General features: G+C 44.8%; 1 long non-coding RNA gene across 1 annotated transcript in view; it reads left to right on the forward strand.

Annotated features, from left to right (window-relative positions):
- The first annotated feature begins 923 nt into the window (after positions 1-923).
- Positions 924-23,689, forward strand: part of LOC306817899 — a 34,820-nt gene continuing 12,054 nt past the window's right edge. The window contains exon 1 of the long non-coding RNA XR_013778099.1: positions 924-1,019. This is a non-coding gene — a long non-coding RNA (uncharacterized lncRNA). The remainder of the gene's footprint in view (positions 1,020-23,689) is intronic.

Here is a 23,689-nt window from a genome sequence, read left to right on the forward strand (position 1 = left end):
AAATTACAGAATTAAAAGTATATTCACATCCTTATTTAAACTGTCAAAAAGTACAAGTACTCATTCTGCAGACTAAAGAAGTGATGGATATAGGGCACTTGTAGTTTGTGGTCATGCAGAGTTTCACAGGCTCACTAAAGAGGGCGGAGGGCGCATTCATGGAGATGTGAAGGAAGAACAAAATAAATTCAGTCACTGCTGTAACACGTGTTTTTAACAACGAACAGACACACAAACAGGCTCCTTTTTCAAGGTGCTGAATCTGTTTCTAACTTAAAGAAGTTCTGGTTCCTGTGTTAGTTGGAGTGATCACTGATGATCTTTACCCTTCAATAAAGTTTAGAAGAAGCTAAAAGTTGTTTTGAATATTTTACACTTTATTAATCCCTGAGGGAAATTCTAGTTATTGAGAGACATGCTTCTCACACACACACGTGCACAGATGGGACCTGTGGATATGCATTAGTGGCAAGCACAACAAACAGTTGAGGGTTTGGTGCCTTGCTCAAAGGCACCCCAGCAGTGCACAGGAAGTGTCGAGAACAACTTCCATATTTTGGTCCGCACTGGGACTTGAACCGTCGACACTTTGGTTCCCAACTGGAGCGACAGCCCATGGGCCTCATGTTTCCATTGAGGTCAATACTTTATTGTACTTAGCATTCTTTCACCGCCGCTTTTAGAACAATCACAATCTGAGGCTGTAAGAAGAACTCTTTGGATTCGTTCACATCTGAGATGATGTTGGGTGTCTGAGCTTGTTTCAAGGCTGCTAACTGAAGCAATCTGCTCGAGCAATTCCAAAACTCATTTTGACACTTAAATATGTGTAAAAGCAACATTTGGAGTAAAACGTGGTTACACTTGGTTAACTAATTCCATTTTTCTTCCACCTTATTTTTCCCGTCTGACTCTTCAGAGAGAGGCCATCACAAACATCCAGCACAGCATGAAGATGAACCGGCCTTTCTGATCAAAAGGTCCGCCTATAAAGCTTGCTGCTGGCCTTTTCATGGCAGGTATGTCGCCTTTTTTTTTTCTGCACACACCCACACACATATAACACCCACACACATATAACACACACACACACACACACTCCCCTTTAACAGAGAAATGCCTTCAATCAGGGCACACAAAGCTGCCATCTTTCTTTCTGGCATTTTAAATCAACTCTCAGCCTCACCTGCATCTGGATCCCTGCCCCCGTCTCCCCGGGGGGGTCGCTGCTTACTTATAACCCGGTTGACGTGTCAGCGTGCCGGCAGGGTGTTAATGCACTGCTTGTTAGTTTTAATTAAGTAGCCTATAGCCTGTTGATCAGTGAGATCAAGGGCAGTCATTTAAATAAGAAGCACACCAGGTCTCCAGTAAACTGCAGGCGAGAGTGTTGGCTCCAGCTCTGCTGCTTTTTCTCCGTCACCTGGCCTCATTAATTCAGAAACGTCTTTGCCTTTCGGTCGACAACATACCTGTCAGACAACATAGCCCACTCCTCGGTGAGTCCTGGCATCGGCGCTCTAATAATTCTTATTTCCACAACCGACCAAGTTTGTGTCTCAGCAGAGAGCCACGGGCGTCTGCAGAGTTTGTTTGCTCTGTGTGCGCACGATAAAGAGAAAAGTTAGGTGAAGGACAACAATCAGGAGGAGGAATAATGATAATAAGGCTAATAAGGTATCTCTGTGCAGCACATTGTTGAGGAGTGCGCATGTCGCCTATGAGGCTGCTTAAATTAAGCCACATCCAGCAGCTTTTTTTTTCACATTGAATATGCAAACATATTTGACAACGGATGGTGTAATTGCAGATGATGCTTTAGGCCTGTCTTTAAAGAAAAAAAAGCTGTGCGATTCGAATATTCAAACTGCCCTCCTTTCACATCGCGCCCCGAACAGCTCTCTGAAAAGCTGATGTTTGAAAAAGAATTGATAAAGCAGAGAGAAGATCCGCGGGGCAGAGCAGATAGAAGAGATGCTCTCGGGGTAAATGCAGCGTGACGCGGGCGACACATCTGATGAAAGGTCGGGAGATTGTTTCAAGAGTAAGCAGAAAGAAACTCAAAGTTGCAGATTGGAAAAAAAAAGGGGGGGAGGGGGGGGGCAGTTTGAACTTTTGCAAGAACATTTCAAGAAAACAGGCTCTGACTGTGATTGGCTGTTCTCTGTTTCCTTAAAAATGTCGACAAATCCTGTCTCCAATTACTGATTGAAAAGATATCTAAACACTTTTACACATTAAAGCGACTGCAGCTAATTTAAATTAGCTTATTATTTAAAAAATGTACAAGGTGAGGTTGAGTTTGTTTTTTTTAGTTCTTTGTGGCTTATGTCAAGTTTTAAAAGAATGTTTAGAAGAAGAATAAGTTAGTGAAAAATGTAAATGTTTTATAGAGATGCTAATCCTCAACAAAACACTTAGTAATAGTAAGAGGACAGCTCACAACACATCTACAAGCAAGGTTTTAAAAACTGCCTTTTTTTCTTGAAGAAAATTTAAATTGAAAACAAAAAAATGGCCGCAAGTCCAAATCGGTCTTCAATGGACGGAGACGGAAATCAGGGATTGACGGGGAAGGCGGGAAAGGAGCCACAGGTTGGACGTGAACCCAGATCGCCCGCATTGAGGACTATAGCCTAAGCCCCCCCCCCCCCAAAGTCTTTTGTAATTGTTTTGAAGGAAGAACCCCTGTGACAGAAATTATACACTGTGCCTTTAAATGTTCTCATCAGACATTTTCTTTTTTCCACCCCGTCCGATGACTATTCATGATGATAAACACAAAAAAAGAAGATTAAAAAAAAAACACATTTCGACATTACTCATGGCCGTGTAAAGATAAAGTGCTAAATCATTCTTAAGGCACTTAAATAATTCACCCTACAAACCCTGAGACTCTTCTGACGCTCAGGTCCCAGTCAGAACGAGTCAGGACGCTGCTTATTAGACTCTCTCATCTTATCTGCTTCTCTTCCCTCACAAACATATCCATCACAAAGTGTTATCCCTGAAAACACAAAATGTTTTTCTTAGATCCCGCTGACCTCGAAGTATTCTTTCCAACCAAAACAACAGGTGTAAGATGAAAAGTGTGACGTTTTCACGACAGGGAAAGTGTGCTGTTGTTTTTGTGACTGAAGTGTTCATTGAAGATCTGATTGAAGGATTAACCTCGGAGAAAAAAAAAAAACGGCTCTTCATTTCCAATTAGGCAGAGTCTTCTTGCACTGAAGGGGGGGCTGTGGTTCAGTCAGGTCATCGCTCAACCGGAAGGTCGAGGGTTCGATCCCCAGCTCCTGCAGCCACATGCACGACGTGTCCATGGGCGAGACGCTCAACCCCAAGATGCTCCTGCTGCCTCGTCGAGGTGTGTGCATGGGATTAATTACGTCTGATGGTTACTATAGCAACCATCAGTTAGTGAATGTGAAGGTCTAGTACGAGCTCAATTCACCATTTGAGTCCTGTATGCTTTTTGATGCGGTCATATTTAAGGTACGCTTCCACCTAAAGCCAACACAAGTATAAACTTCATGTGAACTGTTGCTGTACTCGTATACCTCCATACATATCAAACATGTACATCAGTGCATGCTTAACAGATCTGGCTCGAGTTTGAGCAACATCAACTTCAAGTTAAAAGATGAGAGGAAAATACCCAACTGTTACAATCAGCACTCATGTGGAAAACATTCCTTCTGCATCCTCTAACGCGCCGCTCCAAACTGCTACCGTCTGAAATACATCCCGTGAATGAAACGCAATTTTCTTCAGATTGCTCTTATCACGGATCAGGAATCTCAGGCAGTTCTGATCGGTCATTAAGTCTGATCAGAGGGTAGGGACATTGCAACCAAATGTATGAAAAGGTTATGAGCGTTATCTCGCACAGTGATGTCATTAGCAGCGGGGAGGGTTTTTTTTCTTTCTTTCTTTCTCCTCCGAGCTCGTCAGAAACAGCAGCTTGGTCGGAGCCTTCAAAATCTGGATACAGCTTCAGCTTCAATCCTGTCGATCGCACGTCGGTGACATTCTCAAACGACAACTTCACAATGTAGACGTCAATAATGTAAGCAGAAAAGAGCCACCTTGACTCATCAAATGATAAAACAGTTTTAAGCCAACAGAGTGCTCAAAAGGACTCTTAGCTGAGTAAGGGGGGTCCTGTTCACGCTGCTGGGGTTCCCCTCTGTGATAACAACCTTCTCACTTTACATGACTCTGTATTCAGTGGAACCCAAACCAAGATGTTTTAACATGTTGGGATTTTCGGAGGTCTTAAAAAAATCCATCGCTCGAAAAGCGTCACCAGCAAAGACATTGCCTGACGCTCGTCTTGGATGTTGTGCAACAAGTTGTTCTAGTTTTTTGTTTTTTTTGAGGGGGCGGGCATAGAAGTTAGTTAGTCAATTCCTCAGCTCAAGATGTGAAGTCACACAACGCTCATTAATGTCACTTTTGACTCCAGCTTGGCCGAAAGGCAGCTTGGAAACGGCCATCGCCGTAGACGAGTATTTCTCAACTTGTCCCACCACCAACTCCTCAGGGACCCAAATGTCTGATATCGTTCAACCAATCGGATTTATTTACTTAAAGATTGTGCAGGTTGGACCTCAGACGAAACGAACCATGTGACAGAGGAGGCAAGAAACTGAACAAAACCTAAAGAAGTAAAAAAAAGAGTTTTTTTCAGGGGCAGATTTGTGACCCTACCAGAAATGCTCTACGACCCAAAAAGGGTCCTGACCCACCAGTTGAGAACCACTCACTGAACATATGGTAGAATTCCCCATACTGTTTATTTATTTATTTCATTTTTATTTGAACTCACCAAAAACCTTTGTTTTATGACGTTATCAAAGCAAAAACAAAACTCGACATTTTCTCAAATCCATTTTTGCGCTCTTCTTTTATTTGCTCGCCCATATACGTTTTTCCCGCTCAGGGGTTTTTTGGCGCCAACACACCCAGTGAGACGCATCGCTGTGTGACCCGGCCCTAACATGCGCTGTTACTACACCTTCACCATGTGCAGAACTGAGCTGTGTTGTCATATTTCAGCGTGTAGAAAAAACCAAACAAGCAGCCATATTTGAAAAGTTTGACGTGAGGACATTTTTGCAGCCTTTCTATGTTTTTCTTATTTCATAAATGGGCAGTTGAGATCAATCGAAAATAGCCTCAGAAATAGAAGAAAACAACCTCTTGTGAGGAGACGGCAACAAAAGCAGCCCCGCTGTTTGGTATTCAGGGACGTCAACTTATCTCCCGAAAAGTCGGGGGAGATTGATGAAAAAGGAGAGGAGACTGAATAACTAGAAGCCCTGCAGGCATCTGCCACTCTGCTGCCACTCAACCGATGCAGATCCAGTTTGATTTTAACTCCTTAATACTTGATTGTATTATCCGGGGCGTGATAAAAATAAGTCACTGTTTCAGCCGAGAGCAACAAAGTGTCAGTCAGAAGCCGCTGCGGAGATATGCTAAAAGGCTTTCTGTGCTCGTGGTGCAGACAAGCAGATACAGAGCAGATTATGCTTTATTAGCTGTTCATGGGGACTTAATTGTGAGATCAAAGTTAACAGTGTTGCATCGGTGCGAGGCAGAGCAGATTTCATTAGGCTGAGAAATATCAGTGCAATAATAGTGTCATCTACACGCCGACAGTTCACATCTCAGAGCGTCTGCGTCTAATGTTTTGGGGACAAATTAAAACAGCCACATGTGAGACAAAAAGAAATATCAACGTGTCAAAGACAAATAAAAAAAGTCGAGATTGCTAAATGAAAATAATTTAGGGAACGTGCGTCACTTAAAGGGGGCCGGACTTGGGCTTAAAAGAAACCTCCAATGAGCTGCGATCAGTTGCATCATTATTGCTGGTTGTTAACATCTTATTGATGACACATTGATGACGGTGTACTGCAGGAAGAGATGAGTGAGGTCCAGAGCAATGTTTGAAGAAACAAAGAGAGTGCATCGCTCACAGATCGGAGGATGTCGCTGCCTGAGAATTTAAAAAAAAAAAAAAAAAAAAAAAAAAAAAGGATTTCTGCAGAGATGACAAAGCTCTTGTAAACAAAGAAAAAAAAGACAAGACGTAGGAACAGAACATTTGTGCAAAGTCTCTGAGGCTGAAAAACGTCAGTGTTGTACAACAAACTTTAGTGCAAAGATTCAGATACTTAAATAGACATTTGCAGGAAGCATGTTCTAGAAATGAACAATGGATTATAAAACAGGACGTATTCCCTCTCAATTCTGTTCAGATCCTACAGGAGGAGTTGCACTTTTAAGAATTAACATCGTCTTCAAACAAACGGGTTTTTAGTCTTTTCACTTTCATTTGAATCCTCAATATTTAGATTTTAATTTAGAGAATAAAAATGAAATAAAACCATCATCCTGTCCGGTAACGGGCCCCATACGTAGAATATGAGCCCTTCACAGGAGGTGTGGCAGACTGCCACTGATGCCGTGACATTGACCTCTCGTGACCCCTGCTGTAACTGGCCGGTCTCACGTGGCACGCTCATTTTTTACGTCTTATCTGAGCGACAACGTGTGTTTCACCTCGAAACCTTCCACACACACACACACACACACACACACACACACTGCGTAACACTTGGCTCACACACTGCATCCCCTTTGACTTCAGTCAACACACATCAGTCGCTGCAGCAGGAGGTCAATTCTGTTGTATTCATGCAACAAGTGTGTGACAATGAGTGCTAATGAGACGGCTGCTCGGCGAATCAAAGAGCCAAAGAAAGAGGGTGCAGACTGACGGGAATAATAGTGCTGTGTCACTCTGCGGTTTTTGGGGGGGTGAAAGATGAAATGAGCTTTTAGTAGAGGAGGAAACTGAGGGAATCAAACACTTCCTGACTTTAAAGTGGAAACAGCGCAGACTTCCTCCCTCATGCAGGTAGAGGAGGCTCCATCAGGGACGAACAAAGACACAGAGTCTAAACAGCAGGCTTTACACCATCACCATCCCCGTCTACGAGGACACAGAGAGCGCCTGTGTGTGCGTGCGTGTGTGTGCGTGCGTGTGTGTGTGTGTTGGTCTCTCTTGGGGTGGTAACGCACACCGCGGCATTAGGTGGGGGGGTCGAGAGGCTCAGCAGCGATTTCAGTGGAGCTCATTCCACAACCGGTCACAGGGTTAAGTGCCACAGTAACACACACACGCGCACACACACACACACACACACACACACACACACACACACACACACATACACACACAGACAGACACACACACACACACACACACACACACACACACACACACACACACACACACACACACACACACACACACACACACAACACGCGTGAACACTGGAGCCATTGAGTCGAATGTACAGGGTAAGTCGCCACCACGGGGGGGGGGGGTCCCTCACACACTCACACACTCACAACACACACACACACACACACACACACACACATTCACGGTCAACAGCAGCTAAAAGGAGAGTCTGACCACACAGACTGCAGGAGCTACTTCAAACATGGGACGGGCAGAAAAGTGCGTGCTGTGAGTTGACGGCTCGTTTGTGTGCTGAGAGTCGGAGCGATGCACGTCCATCCCGCCTTTATGACCATGTGACCACGTCTGCTTCGTTGCTTCCAATAATACACGGCGTAAAGAGGAAGTCAAAACTCCACGTTTTCTCTGAGAAACTATGCTGCTGCCCGCGCTCTCTCCTTATTTAAAACTATTTAAAAAATGATGCTGACGCTCAGAAAAAAAGTGCATGTGTGAACAGAGAGCAGAGAACTGGTTAGGTAGCGAATATCAAGGGGCCACTTGATGAAGACTACGTTTGAAGCAAATCAAGAAAACTTTGAAAATTCACAAATAAAATCCCGACACCTCACCCTGACTCAACGACTTTCTTGATATTCAAAAATAGACCCGGATGGAAAAATGACATTCTGCTGATGTGAGAACTTCCTGTTCAGCTGTCAGCTCATGAGGAGACTCTGCTCTCACACAGTGTTACGTATGTAAGGCAGAGGACAGGTGTGTTCATGAACATAACACAAAGAGTGTGATTTGAACCCTGGACTGTAGCTCAGCCTCACACGGTTGTGTTGTGGATGTGCTTCCTCTCGGCTCCAGTGAAGCTGCTGCGTTGCTGTAGCTTGGCTGGGCTGCAGAGCATCTGTCTTTGTGTCTTTGTGTCTGGGGTAAACCCCTGCTGCTGCCGAGCTTTTGTCTCCTCCTGATCGCCTCTAATGCTGCAGCACTAATTGTTTAACACAGAAACACGTCTTTTCTCCCTTTAATGTTTTTGTTTTTATTGTCGTCGATGCATTTATTACAAAACCTTTGTGGATTTTTGAACACACGCCTCCCTCTCGCCCCTTTCCCCTCCTCCTGCCCACCTCCTCCTCTCTTCTTCATCATGCTCTCTCTCTCTCTCTCTCTCTCTCTCTCTCTCTGAGTAAAATGCCCGCCCTGAGAAAGAGAGAACGGGGGAGAGAGGAAAAAAAAGAAAAAGAAAATGTGAACATCAGCAGAAAAACGGATGTCTGGCAAGTTGCATCATTTTCAGAAACAAACAGTGTGAAACCGTGTTAGCCAGCCTATTAGCATATATACATAAAGAGCGTGTGTGCGTGCCCGTCTCCAAAATAAAAGGAAAACACAAAAAGAGGCGAGCGTTACTCTCCGCTACCCGTGACGGAGGTTTCTCAAAGAGATAGCGCTCTGGGTAAACATGTGATCGCCACAGATCCAATCAGCTCAAACAAAGGGGATAAGCAATGGAGCCGGGTGAATTTTAACATTTGTGTGTGTGTGTGTGTGTGTGTGTGTGTGTGTGTGTGCGCACTGAAATGTAGGTGTGCATCTGTGTTGTTTGGTAGTAAAAGTGCAGAAGAAAAGGGAGACCGAAGGCAGCCAGGCACCACTGTTATCATTTGCATCATAATGGTAAACTGATATGAATAGTGCTGCGTCGATGCTAAGCCCTTAACGTGCATGGAAATTGCTTACCTTCAAGAAATGTGTCGCCACATTTTGTGTTTATGTGTGCATATTGTTTCCGGGTTTCATCATACTTTTATTTTTTTTTTATGCTCCTCACAAAAACACAGAAAGTCTCACCGAGGTGTCGTAGGAGTGATATAGAGATGCAAGCCGCCTCCTGAAATAGGTAACCTGAATATATAAAAAGAGAGAGAGAGAGAGAGGAATCTAGGTGAATCAACTCTTCGTTCTGGGTTTGATTGTCGCTTCAAAGTTTCGTCGAAGGCGTCAAACTTCTAGCGTAGGAGAGAAAGACACACGGGGAGGTAGAGGTTTACCTAGATACAGTTCACAGGCGGCTAAGAGCGAGATTTAGTTACAAAGGCGTTCTTACTTTCTTCGTCTTCTTCTTGTTTTTTTTGTTTGTTTGTACTCCTACTCTTCTGAATAACCGGCCTGTGACGACCACAGCCCAAACTCTTCTCTCTTCACAAACTCTTGTACTTATATATCAAAGGTTAGACTCAGTTCATGTCAACCTAGATTTTCTTTAGGGGGTCTTTGGCACAACAGGAAACATAAGCTGTCAGACTCTATCTCAAACTTACACAGAGAAGAACAGGGTTTTTTTTTAAAAGCAAAACGGGTCAAACTTTTGCCTGTAATTATTCAACAAAAACTTCTCACTACATCTTATGTGGATCTGCTTTGTTCCCCAACCTTTCTCAAACTGAGTCCCGGTCACATTATCGTCTTATTTTTTATCTTTTATTTTCATGCTGAATAAAATTTGAAAGCTAAACCGATTTGTTAACCACACAGCGACAAACTAAACCAATTAACGCCCACCAAGATCATGAACCAAAGATGTCCTCGTGTGAAATGTCTGAAGCCTTTCGGCCTTCATTGAAGTCACTGAATGTGTCTAAATATGACCCAGGCCAAGAAACACCTGAGTTGTCCTAAATGGCTCAATATACCTCAAGTGAACTTCTTCATGTTCATGATCCGTCCAGAGTTCTGGACGTGCCCAAAACGAGACTTAAATCTCGGGGCAGTCGAGCCTTTCCGTGGCAGCTCCGACACTTTGGAATAAATTACCTTTAAATATAAGATCTGCTGCCACAACTCAACACTTGATTTGGTTTTTACCTCCAGTTAAGTTTTATTCCAACAGCAGTGTCAACGAGAACTTTTACTATTAAAAACTACTAGAACACATTTGAAAACATGGAAGCTACGACACTGAAAGCCAGGGATGATGGGAATTGTAGTTTTGGGGATTTTCCCAGTATATTTCTTCTTATTTTTCTTCCTATCCGACGTTTTAAAAGAGATTCAGAGTTCATCATCTAATATTATGGTGCAAAAGGCATAAAAACATTAGAGGACACATCCAAAGACACAATGAGCCCCCCCCCTTCTTTCCCATTTACCCCCCCTCCATCCTCCCCTATTACCCACCTCTGCCTCCTCCCTCCATCTTCTCCCCAGGAGGCTACAGAGGCCCTGTACATCCCTGATAAGACCTTCTCAGAGGGACAAAGGAGGAGGAGTTGGGGGGGGGGCTGCGGTAGTAGAGTTGGATGGGTGGTGGTATAGTGTTGGTGGAGGAGGAGTAGGTGGGGGCTTCAGGGTCACCTCTATGGCACGCTCCTGATAGCGCTATCAGCTTATGCTAATCACCAGCTAAGTGTTTCAGGACGAAAGGGAGCGGCGGGGCGCTATCCTAAAACATGCGCCTCCTACTTAACCTGCGCCGTATCGCGATGAGCCCCGGCTCATTCAAACCGCCGCCGCTCTTTATTTAAAAGTGACAACAGTGACGAGACAGAGAGAGAGAGAGGGTCCAAATTGATTAATCGTGTCACAAATTGATGTTAAGCGCCATTGCAGATACGAGCCCCCTCTTCTTCTTCTTCTTTTTTTTTTGACCATCTTGGCTTTTTGAGGGTATTGTTCTGCCAATAATAGCCAGGATGGGAGGGGTGTCGGAGCCGCTTTAGATGTCTGACGGGACGGCGTGAATACAGAGCGGGCGTGTAATGTAATGTAAGGCGCCATTGTTAGCCGGGCTTACTGTACATGACAGGTGAAAGATAAAGAAGTGCGCAGGCCAAGCTCCCCTCAACCTGTATTTCAAGATGAAAACGTGGGCTGATAAACGCACCTGAGGAACAGAAGATTTAGATAAAAGTCCCAGTGCGAGTAGAAAAGGAGACTTCAGCGTCTAAGTGAGAGACGACAATGAGACCTTTTAGCTCAATCACTTCAAGGTATTCATCCTGAATCTTTCCAACAAACCTCTGAAGACTTTCTGCTTCTTTTTTAACATCTGACTGACATTTCTCTAACTGTCCCAGCTCCCCCTCTTTACCAGTCAAACTTCATTTAACTTCCAGCTTCAGGGTTACATTTAATCAGGGAGCATATTTCCAGCTCCACATTTTTTATGCAACTTCTTTTTACCTCCTTCTTTAGGAAACAGGCCTTCATTTCTTTGTTTTTAAAATAGTTAATAAAGCTGAAGATTTCAGATCCCTCACCAGTGTATGAACATTTAGACCTTTAATATGTCTTGATTATGTGGAGTAAGCTGAATGCATGATGGGAGCTGAGGGTGTAGAAAGATCAGTTCTTGGATCACGATCAAACTTTATGACATTAACAGTGACAAGTAGTGATTTTTTTTTGTAAGTAGCGATGGGAAGATTGACTCACCATCAAATAGGAAACAGCAGGATAAAAACCAGAGAGCCTGCAGACACTGACTCGAGTCATTAGCTACTGTCACACAAACATTTTCCAGGAGGAGTAATATGTGTGAATGCAAACAGTCACATTTTTCATCTGGACTTGACTCGGAGTTTCTCCTGCCAGAGTATTTTTTCCACACGAAGTTCGAGTGAGCCGGTGTGAAAACACAGCAGGATATTCTCCGGAGAATTCACCTCCAGCCAACGAGAGGAGGGAGTGACGTTCCTGTGACTGCTGCACGATGCACGAGTGTGTAGACCACTCCGATCTCTGTGCACGAAACAAAACAGCTGCATTATGTTTTCTTTACTTGTTGATGTCGTAAATCCATCAAACGACACGTAGCACTGAAAGAAAAGCAAATATTCTGATCATCGTCTTGTGTGCTGGTTTCATCCACCACTTGCATGATGTTCCTTTTTATGCCGTGTCTTGCCTCAGAAGACCCCTGCAGACCCCCCTCCTGTCTGACACTGATGGTCTCCCGCTGTGAGGTCTGTATGCCAACAACCAGGTCAGGAGGATTTCAGTGGGGGGGGGGGGGGGGGGGGGGGAGTCCTCCTGAAATCCTCCAAACATCATCAGCCAATGATGTAAAAAAAACAACTTTTGTAACAATATCAAACATAACAGTTTTTAATCTCAGGATTTGACTTTTATTTTATCTCCTGGTAGAAATAAAGTCCACGTCTTAAGCAGAAGCTCAACTTGCACTTGAAGCCCCTTCCCAATATGCCACAATTATCAAAAGCTTTAAAGAGAAACACTGATTTTTTTTAGTTCTTTATTCTGTGTTTTCTTTAAAGTTGTATCTGTCCTTTTTGTTTTTGAAATAATAGCACAGCCATGAAGGGAGTGATAAATTCATGATCAACAAACAGTACCAAAACACCGGGCTCATATCCACTATCCCTGGCTTTTATTTATCCATTTAATTGTTTCTATTTTAGGTTCATATTTGGATGCAGATTTTGATGATTTCAATGGTTTCTATAAACTCAGAGATTCTGTGTCTTTGTTTACGACAGTCTTGGGGGGGAACTATGTATAGAAGAACTTTTGTGTGTGAATTTAACCGAAGTTGTGAAAGTCGAGGGGGGGACAAAAATGGGATTCGGAAAAGTGAGGTGGTCATGACCCCCCTCCTGTCCCCTGTAGAAATTACGCCTTCGCGACCTCCTCGACGGCGTGTCAACTCTGAAAATGAAGTTCGGTGCTGCTCCGTATCTTCTCCTCCCGCTCCCCGTCCCTGAGTTTGTTTTCTCCTGCTTCCCCTTCGTCTCTCCTCCTGTTTAGATGGAGGAGCTTTGGGGAACCCGTGGGGGACAGGAGGTGAGGTCCACAGATAGAGGACCCCATTGTGGTCCAACGGGAAATGCATTGTGGCTGGATTTGTCCAGTTTTATGTAAAAGCAATACTCTTTTCACCTGAACTAATACAAGCTGTGGCGTAAGCCCCTTACTGCCATGTGCTGCATTTTTCCCCTAATCTCTCTGGATTCAGCAGCGTCCCCACATACCTCAGGGCACTCACTGATAAAGCCTTAACTCTATACTCCTCTCGCTCTCTTCCTCTCTCTCCACTCTCAGCCAGCCGTGTTTGCCGTCTCTCGCCCATCAGCTTTTCCCCCCTCTCCTCCTGCCCCCTTTCTGTTTCCCAGGACACCGATGAAGCAGCCTAGCAAAAAATTAAAGTGATCAAGAGATTTAGAGGAACGAGGAGAAAATCACTTTGTGAATTCCATCTAGGAGAGGAGATGAGAAATGTTTGAGGGGAAGAGGAAGAAGGAGTGAGAGAGATGAAGAGAAAGGAGAGGCTGGGGGATTTCTGAGCTCGGAGAAAATCAACTCCAGCATCGTCTGCTTTTACGCTGTGTGCTCCCGACACGTTCAGATAAATGGTGGTGATGGATTCCCTTTTAAATATACAAAGAAATACCAGGATTAATTCAACGTTTTCATCTCTGTATGTGTCAAACAAAGTGACAACGCAACATGGTGCCAAACGGACGAGAACAAGTTCAAGTTTAGTCAGACAACGTTCACTGTTTTAAAATGTCGTCATGAAGTTAGAAACAGAGCAGCAAACACAATTGGTTGAGTCACAGATGTCACTGTTCACTTACTTGCCGATGTTGTAGATATGTTTCGTCTTACTGAGATCGTCTCCTTCTCGCCTTCTTTCTGCAGACTTTCAGTCTTGAAAAATTTCACATTGACTTCTTCTTTCTTGTTCGATGTATTTCTGGGCTTTTCCTGTCTTTACTTGAAAGACAGGACAGTTCATAGAGTTTGAAATCAGGGAGAGCGTGCATGGGGGGAGGACATGCAGGAAAGGTCGGATTCAGACTCGGGCCGTCCGCTTGGAAGGACTGCAGCCTCTGTGCACGGGGCGCACGAGCTAATCACTCCACCGTGGGCCCCTCCTTCCACGTGGACAACTCTACACTGCCCCCCCAGTTCAGGTGCATACTGCAGCTTGTGTTCAAACAGAGCACGCCGTGCAGCGTTCCCGCACACGTACACGTGTAGCTAAAAGTAAGAAATGTACCAGGAGGAAAATCTCCATCCTGCACTTAAAAAGCTCACTCTTCAGTTATGAAACGAAAGCAAATGTTTGGTTTGCAGTGATTTAAAACGGGAGATAATATCAACAACTTAACTGCAGAAATAAATCACAACAATCAGAGATTACAAATTACACAAACAACTGAGAGGAAATCATTAAAATACGCCAAAGTATCTCCTTCAAACTTCTTTTTCTTCCCTCGTGTTTTTCTGCAACATCTCCTCCCTGCATCTGATCAACATTATCTGACAGAAAAAGCTCAAACGTAAAAACGAAGAGGACATTTGGCATTCTCCCATCACTCCTAATCCTCTGCTTTAAGCTGCTCTAATATCTCCCTGACACTTCTCCTTCAGCTTCCTGCAGATTTCAAAGTTAGCGTCGAGGTGTCTCAGGTGGGACGGCGTCTTCCTCCCATCAGTCGTGATTTGTCAAAGCAATTTGAGCTCCTGGAGGTCCTCCTCACGAGCGAACCAGCAGCACGCGGCGCTGACAGAATCTTTATTCAAATGAAGATCCCGTCAGGAGAGATTAAGTGTTCACGAGGCCCACACAGGGATCTCCAAGCCAAAAACTACAGATACTATACCTCCGACTCTGCTTTAACATCACTTCAAGGTCTGCCTCCCTTTCCACGCTCTTGAGTTTGACTTTTAAAAATGAAACTTTCTTCTTCTTTTCTATCTGCTTGTGATCTGCCTCGGGCTTGTTTTTCTGTCCCACCGTCTCAGGTTTTTTGTTGTCTGGGATTGGAGAGTTAAGAGCTGAGGTGAATTTCTCGTCTTTGAATGCACGCAGAAGAATAAAATATCTTCGCTTCTCCTTCACCTCGTCCTTGCTTTGGTCGCTTCTCTTCCTCCTCGCTCGCGCTCCGTTTTTATCTCGTCCTTGTCCCGTCCTCTCTCCTCATCTTTTGAAGACATGTCCTGTTCTTTCTTTGCAGTCTCAGGTGTTTGCACAAGAAAGACTAAACACAGTTGGAAATATGTAGAGCAGATGTTGAATTTCTTTGTGTGATTCAAACACTTCTTATCTGACTGCTGCTTCTCTTTTTTTAAAAACCGCTCTCATGTATCCCTCTTCTTCCATCTTCTTTTACTTTGAATCACTCTGACATTCACTTTATTTTACAAAGAACATTTTGTGTTTTTTTTTTATTATTATTTTTACATCTGATTCATTGAGTTTCTTCTTTTCACACCGCTAACTTGACACATCGATAATCAAAGAAATGGAACAGCGGGTCAGACTTTGAAAATAAAGTTTCCTGTGAAGCATTTCACATGTGATGATTTCATAAACGTGCCTCTGCCATGAGCACGCGGCTCATATTGTGAAATGGTTTGCAGTTGTGTTAAAGTTCAGAGAAAAACCTGATGGTTAGTAACTTTGATCGCGTGTTGAGCTTCCCTGCAGAGCGAGTGGTATACGAGTACAATCTGTTCAGCTACCTCCACAGTGCAATCAATCAATAAGAACAATTAAAAAAAATGTTTTACACAAATTTAAAAAAAATCAAACAACAATCCACGTGTCATCAGATCGTACCCACAAAACCACAAACCACTGCTGAAATGCCTTGCTCAAGGGCACTTCAGCAGTGTTGCAGAACTGCCTGGCACCACTCTAGCTACTAAATCTACTGCCATAGTTCGATCTGCACAGGGACTTGAACCAGCAACCCTTCAAGTTCCTGACCCAAGTCCTTACAGAGGGAGCTGCAGCCGCCTCCCAATCAACCACTTATTAACCCGTGCACATTTCTTTATGGAGAGTACGACGCCCTGTAATACAGCTTAAAAATCCGCACTGGTCCAGCTTTGTCTTTGTCACGCTCTTCTACATTCAGAGTCAGCTGACTTTAACAGCCTATCAACACTTGAGCAGTCGGTCAGCAGGGAGAACCACAGCTTCACATTTTGACATGAGAGTCAAAAAGCCTGTCTGTTTTCTTCTTCACCTTATTAAGAACAGGTGAAGGAAGACACTGAACGTCTCGTGGGTGGGCGGCGCGTGTGTGTGGATATGTGTGTGTGTGTGTGTGTGTGTGTGTGTGTGTGTGTGGATCCACATATCAACGCTCTCCATCAGAAAATTTCTATCAGCAGATAAAACAAGGAGGAACAACACCTTGGACAAGATACGCCGCCACTAATCTCCAACACTTATCAACGCTTCCCTGCTAATATCTCCTCCTCTAGTTTTCCCCTCATCACACACACACACAAAGAGTCTCCGCCTACACACACACACACGCATACATCCACCTGACCCCTCCTTGATCACACACACACATGTGGACACACACTTCACCATTATGAAACGTCTGGACCGCCCTGGCAATGTGTGTTCCTGTGATACTGAGCGAGGGGCAATTCAGCTCGTCATAAAGACCCCGGCTATAATCTGCTCCCAACGACAGGTCCACCTACCACACACACACACACACACCGCTGCGTCTTCTACCTACACACACACACGTTGACAACTTAAAACCGCGCCCAGAATGACACGCAGCATTATAAATAGTCTAATCTATATGGTAATAGTGTTGTATTCTACAAGCAGAGAATGGGGATAAGATAACATTGTGACTCCGGGGTTTGTACTTCCTTCTATGGTAATTGTTATCAAAGGTTATTTGGGATGACATCGGCGCCTCCTTGTGATTGGCCCGGGCCCGGTTATTTACGATATGAATTATGATAACCATGATGTCTCCCTCGCCGGCCGCCAGATACAATAAATTGCTATCGTTAATCACGCCGCTTTGTTCCGCCATGATTACCCCTCCGCGCGGCGAGAGTTTTATTTAAGGCAGAATATGGATTTGTCATCCTTCTGGCGGCAAAATGAAACTGACAATATTTTACGTCCTGACATTTAATTTGTAAAAAAGCGGACTCCGGCTGCATTTGCATTTTATGACACTCTCTCTCTCTCTCTCCTCCTCCTCCTCGATGTCTTCCTCTCCTTTTATTCGCCGAGTGGAGGTGACATTTGTGGATCAGGTCTGGGCTGGAACGAGAGCAGAGAAAAGAGAGGCGATGAATGCGTCTGAATGTCGGCCAGAGTTTAAACCTGTTTTATTTGCATAATGTTTTTTTTTATTTATTTATTTCACACTGAAGCACAACGCTGCACAAAAATATATCTCCAATCGCTGTTGTCGGATTAACACGCCGCTGAGGTGCAACAGGATTCGGTTATCTGTGCAGTATCAATACTCGACTCCAGATGATCGGCTTGATTATCATCTCATTGATAATCTGTGAATCAATGTGTGACACGTTGAACCTGCCGGGAGCCTCTGAGCTCGGCCCGAGTGAAACATCGAGAGGCGGAGGCTTTCTAAAGCTCCCAGCGACGTGTGTCCTGGAAATCGATCTCCAAAGTTGATGAAGTCTCTGTACACGTGAAATGATAATCATGTTACTTCATAGATGAACTTTAACCTTTGAGTTTCACACTTGACTCGAAATCAGTCCAAACAAAGTAGCCGAACTTTTAGTTTCCTCTTCTGAAGTCTTCAATTCTAACATTAGGATGCTGTTTATAAAAAAACAACCTTCAAATATCAAGAATGTCTCAACACTAACAAAGAACTTCTTAATAAACAGATCCTGTTTACCATCGCCACTGGGATCCATATTTAAAACAACACACACACACACACACACACACACACACACACCGTGAGGGCTCTCTGGGAGATAACCGTTAGTTAAGTCGAGCTATTTCCTTTTCCTGTTTGTGCCAGGCGAGCCACCCTGCTGCCACCGAGGAATGTTGATAATGCTGGCCTTGGGCTTCAACACACACACACACACACACACACACACACACACACACACACACACACAAACAAATTTATACACACACACACTCACACTAAGTGACGACGATCGTGTTATTCCACCAACGGCGAAAAAAAGCTGAATACATGTAAACATGACGGGGAATAAACTCGGTGGAAAACAAAAAAAGCCTCCAGAGGAGAGGAGACTTTGAACGACTTTGACCCTGCGCACGCACACACACACACACACACACACACACACACAATACCTTCCTCTCACTCCTGACCTTCCACTGTGGTTGGATAGAAAGAGACAGCGAGCCCACTGGAACCTTGGGCTGAGTTATGCAGGAGTGAGCTTTGAATAATTGTCCCGCAATATGAGTGTCTCTGATTAATTGCCTGAGATAAGGTCTGCTTTCCTCCCCTCCTCACCCTCCTCCTCCTCCTCCTCCCAGGCCTGCCTCCCTCTCTCCCATAATCAGCCGTGGACTACTGAGAGAGAGAGAGAGAGAGAGAGAGAGAGAGAGAGAGAGAGAGAGAGAGAGAGAGAGAGAAGTATTTAACTGACCCTGTCATCTCGGAGCACGATGATGGCTGTCCTAATTACTCAACAATAACAAAGGGCCTCATTTAGCTGTGACGGCTGCCTGCAATCAGCACTTCTATGAATAACTTAACAAATAGGAATGAGGGCGGGAAAAAAAAAAAACGTATTTACAGGCACATTAATTCAAGGCCAAAAGACAATACGTGTCACCTCCAGCTAACTCAGGATTCAGGTGACAATCAGGAGGTAAAAGTGTGTGTGTGAAATGTACGATGAGTTGGGGATGAGAGCGTGTTGGTGTGTAAATGTGTGCAGGCATGTTAGAGTGCGTGTGAAACCCGCGCACATGCATGTCAAACCCGCGCACATGCATGTGATGTTGAAACGTGAAATTTAGGACGCGGAAAAAAGTTGAAAGAGTCAAAAAGTTCTCGGGAGAATTTTAAGATTTTGTACATGATGTTTTAAAATTCAGCCTCCTGGACACAAGTACAGTCAGTTTAACTATTTTTTAAAGTTGATGATCCTTTGTTGGTTTGCATTCTTGTTAGCTTCTGCGCTTGCTTTAGGGTAGCATGAATGTTTTTTTGTATATACGAAGGTGAAAACGAGAGACACGTTTTGACTTTATTCATGAGACAACACAACAAGGACAAATCGAGGAGAAAACAAACAGAAAAAAAAGACCCATCAATCAAAACAAGAGCAAGAGATAATGACAAGGCTGGCGGGGAATCATGGGAGTGATTCTCTGCTCTACAGATAACCTGGGTAACCTACCTGTAACTCCCCAGGGAGAGACGCTATATAAAATGTTTCCTCATATCAAATCAACGTCATGTGACTCTGAAAGTATCGACTATACTGTTGTATTGATCTGCTCAAACAGAGTTCTCTTGCCTTACATCCAAACACAGAGCATTTTATGCATGGCATAAGGGGAGCAGGGCGGGCTGACACTGACCAGACCTGATCTGATTCTGAATAAAAAATAGTAAATATCGCCCTTTCACGCAGCTCTGAGCTCACTCTGTGGGTTTTAATTGTGTGCCTGCACGTTTCAGAAGGCGAGGAAGACATCGGCTGCACAAAGTATCACCTTCTGTCGGCACAGATAGCACCTGCACTTTGTTGAACTGAATATTTACATATCAAACACCCTCTCTCTCTCTCCCTTCCTCTCCCTGCATGCACAACAGGGACAGTAAAAAGACGGGCATTTCCTCCAGAAAAAAAAAAAGTATACAAACTAAACAAGGAAGCGAAAAAGAGTTATAATGGAGGCGGGCGGACTCCGTTTACTGATAAACACGCGGGGCCTTTGTACTGTTACAATAAACCGGCAGACCTGGACGCACACAAACAGGGCAGTGAAGACAAGTTGTGTAAAGTTTGACTGGGATTTCAGAGGGTTTGGGAAGAAAAGATAGAGGGGGGGAGAGAACGAGGGGGGGGGGGGAAGCCGAGCGCACTTGACACTCAGCTAATGGTAAATCCTCTGCTTTATACTGTAATTTACTGCAGAGCCTTCAGGCCAAACTGCCTTTGAAGTGCTCTGAAATGTCAAATCAATTATCACTTAAATGAAAAAAAAGAATTCAATTTACGCGTTTCATGATAATCGCTAACATTTCATGATATAAGGAAGAAGGAGGGGGGGGGGGGAAAGCAAAGCAATTTGAGGCGATTTGAAGCCCCGGCTCCATTTTCTCTTTTTTATTCGTGCTGCTCAGATATGCTGATTGGAATATAAAGTTGTTGATGATTGCGTCTTTTTCTTCGCCGTCTCCTTTCTGGTGTCATCGTGATCGCAGCGTAAGGAAACTCAATTTAAGGGTATAATACTCTTCATCAATTGGAGCTGGGTGATAATGATGTTCTACACCTGTGGAAGTGTGTGTGTGTGTGTGTGTGTGTGTGAGAAAGCAGCGTGGAACAATCGGCGTCTTCATGATTCATTACGTCCTAATGCCGCCGTTCGGATAAAGACGCGTGCGCTCCTCGCACTAATGGCTCTGTGAAATAGGCCGAACCTCAGCGCGTGCGAAGCCGACAGGTGTTCATCGACAGGTGGAGCAGACGAGCCACGCCGTCCAGAACGGCGTCCAGCACATGCAGGTCATCGTCTTCATCAGCAAATGAGGCCTCTGTCCTCTAACTGTAAAAACAACATTTAGACTTTGTTTCTCGTTAGCGGAGGTGGAGACGTCTCTGAAGTGACGCCTGTGAATGGGAAAAATGTCGGCGGTCGAGTTTCAGCGTTCCTAAGCGGAGCTTGTCCGGCGTCCCTCGTGGGCCACTGTTAGTCAACCTGGGGAGTTTCCAACCTGGCAAAAAAAAAAACTGTGAATCATAACAGCCGTTAAAAATACAAAAAATGTTGACCAACAGCGGCGGAGACAAACTGCCAGAGCCGGAAAAGTTGGCACCACAGCGTGCAGCCTGTGAAATCATGCATCAACCACTTTGTGACTCTGAAACGGATGAATCACTCGACGAGAATTCACCGCAGCACCTCCACGCCCACGACAGCGGTCGTCTGAGAGGATGATGCAGTTTCCTTTAAATCTCTTAAAACACTTCAACTGTTCGGACTCGAACAGTTTCAGAGGCCGAACCTGCGGCAGGTCAAACGACCGCCTTTTGGCATGGTTGAAACTTGAGATGCAACGAGCCGACTCCTGGAGGCTCGAGACTGATCTGACACCTCGAGTGTCTGTAGATACAAACACAGATTTGATAAATAAGTCTGTGTTCTGTGCCTCACTCACTGAACCCTCGGTGAACTCCTCTGTATGTGCAAAGAAGCTGTGTGCTCCTGTGCGCTCCACAGCCTTTTCTGTTGTTTCTTAAATCTCCTGCACGTCAGTAATCTGATCAAGTATTTCCTTAATTGGTTGTTGGAATCGTGTCTCTGCTGTGTGATTAGTGCACGTTTTGAGACCGCTGTAGCTGAGGTTAGCGCTCCAGATATCCGCCGCTAGGCTAGTAGCTTCGACATCCATCAACTAAATGCGCTCGTACATTCTTGAAGAAGTAATTAATGTGATGTCAAAATACTGTGTGGTCTCGAGTGTTTTGTCAATTTCACAAAGTGAACCGCTTCGTCTCGTTTTTAATCTGCCTTCTTTCTTCCATTTGGTCGTTTAAAAAAAAAAAAAAAAAACTTCAGTGTGCAGAAATAGCCTGTAGGCCTTGAAGTTGTTGGTGTTTCGTTGCTAGCGTCCTTCATGCTACGTAGCGTGCCAAACGTGCAGGACTAGCAGTGCATTGTGTGTAACGTTGTAAACACAGAGTAGCATAGAACTAAGTTGTATAGATCGCCGACATGGATCGGCCTATTTACACCTATACGCAATCTCGCTATCTGAGTCAGGATTTTGGGAACTTTTCAGGAGTTTTGTGAAGACACTGTGAGTGGCTGACTCAGCTCTCGTCTGGGTAAAGGGGTTGAGTGTTCGGATACGTCTGTAAGAAGGTGGAAAAAAGGGCGCAGACAGACCCACTGCCAAGCACCCACATCTCTTTCTCTCTGTTCTGTTCCCTCTCTTTGTGCACCGTGTGGAATAACATACCTTTTACCTCCCTCCTCCTCTCGCTCTCTGTGAAGCGATCAGGGCTCCCGATAGAGACGGCGATTACAAAACCGCAGCAGCAAAACAAAGTGTTTTTCAGCTCCTGTTTTTTCAGGGCCTGGCGCCACCCGGAGTACCGTAAACAATAAACACGAGCCAGCGTCGGGCCGCCCCGCAACCCGATTCACTTCACACACATCATCGTCGGTACAGTGTGTCATTGTGAGCAATCGGCGGTGCATTCAGGAGCAGAGCGTGCAGGGATGAGTGACAGGTATGAGTCTGCACACTTCCTGTGAACTTCTGGTAAACTGAACACACTGAAAGTTCAGTGTCTTTGACCTCATGTTGACCTCACCTGTCCTTTGTCCAAACAACCTGAACGCACACGTTTAAAAGCCTGTTTCTGCAAAAAAAAATCGAGAGCTCCTTTCCCTGAGCAGCCTCCGTATCTTTATATCTGCCGTGGCCGGCTCGAAGCCCCGGCTTGCGTCGAAGCGGTTCTGCTAAACGGTGGACTCGCAGCAAATTGACTATTACTTCAAAGTGGCCTGTGATTATGTCCCTGAGTGATTAGGGGGGCTGTTAAGAGGGAGCCACTTGAGCATTGCCAGTGAACCCGTGAAGGAATGCCGGCTTGGTGCCGACCAGCGAGGGAAAAACGCTGCCGGAGACGCACAAAGGCAAACGGCCGTGCAGCCGAACTCGGAGAAAGAGAAAGAAAGAGGAAGAACCTGTTTCTGTGCAGAGTTCAGTCAAGAGGTGGAACAAAAGCTTCAAACTGGTAGAAATAATAAAAAAGCGCATCAAGGAGAAAAAAAATAAGCCAAATGAAATGTTATGATGTGTCGATGAACACGTACGCAGGTCGCGCTCAGGGCGGCGAAATCATTAGCTAAGCACATCAGGGGACAAGACCTCCAAACACTTCCATTACATTCCAATTGTTACCAGATTTCCCAACTTTTCAGCACCAAACTGTTCTTGTTTGCCCTTTTCCCCCCCTTCATCTCTACATCAAACGGACAATAGAGACAAGCTGAAGGCAGACGAGGAAGAGGAGGGAGGAGGGATGAAAGAGAGAGAGGCTCCTGCAGCACAGAGACCCGCGGAGCGAGGCCTCGAACGCCCCGTTTTAATGGGAATAATAAGCTTCTATCTCAGGCAATTAAGTCTGCATTCGATGCTTATCTCAGAGCAGAGGTCCACTGTGCCATCTAAAGAAAATGTTTGCGTTTGAAAAACTCCATCACATAAACAAGATAAGCAGGGGAGAACACGTATGCGTGCCGCCTATCGCGTCCAACCTCGGCTTTGTTCTTGGAGCGATCCGTGGCGCTGAGGCAGGTTTTAAGGAGCGCTTAATGTCCTCGATCCCTCTGTGACCGATGCACGCCACATGCTGCCACGGCAACAGAAAATCACCTGATGGGAACAGAGTAAGTTCAGA

This window comes from Symphodus melops, assembly GCF_947650265.1.
Source record: "Symphodus melops genome assembly, chromosome: 22".
Lineage (NCBI taxonomy): Eukaryota > Metazoa > Chordata > Actinopteri > Labriformes > Labridae > Symphodus > Symphodus melops.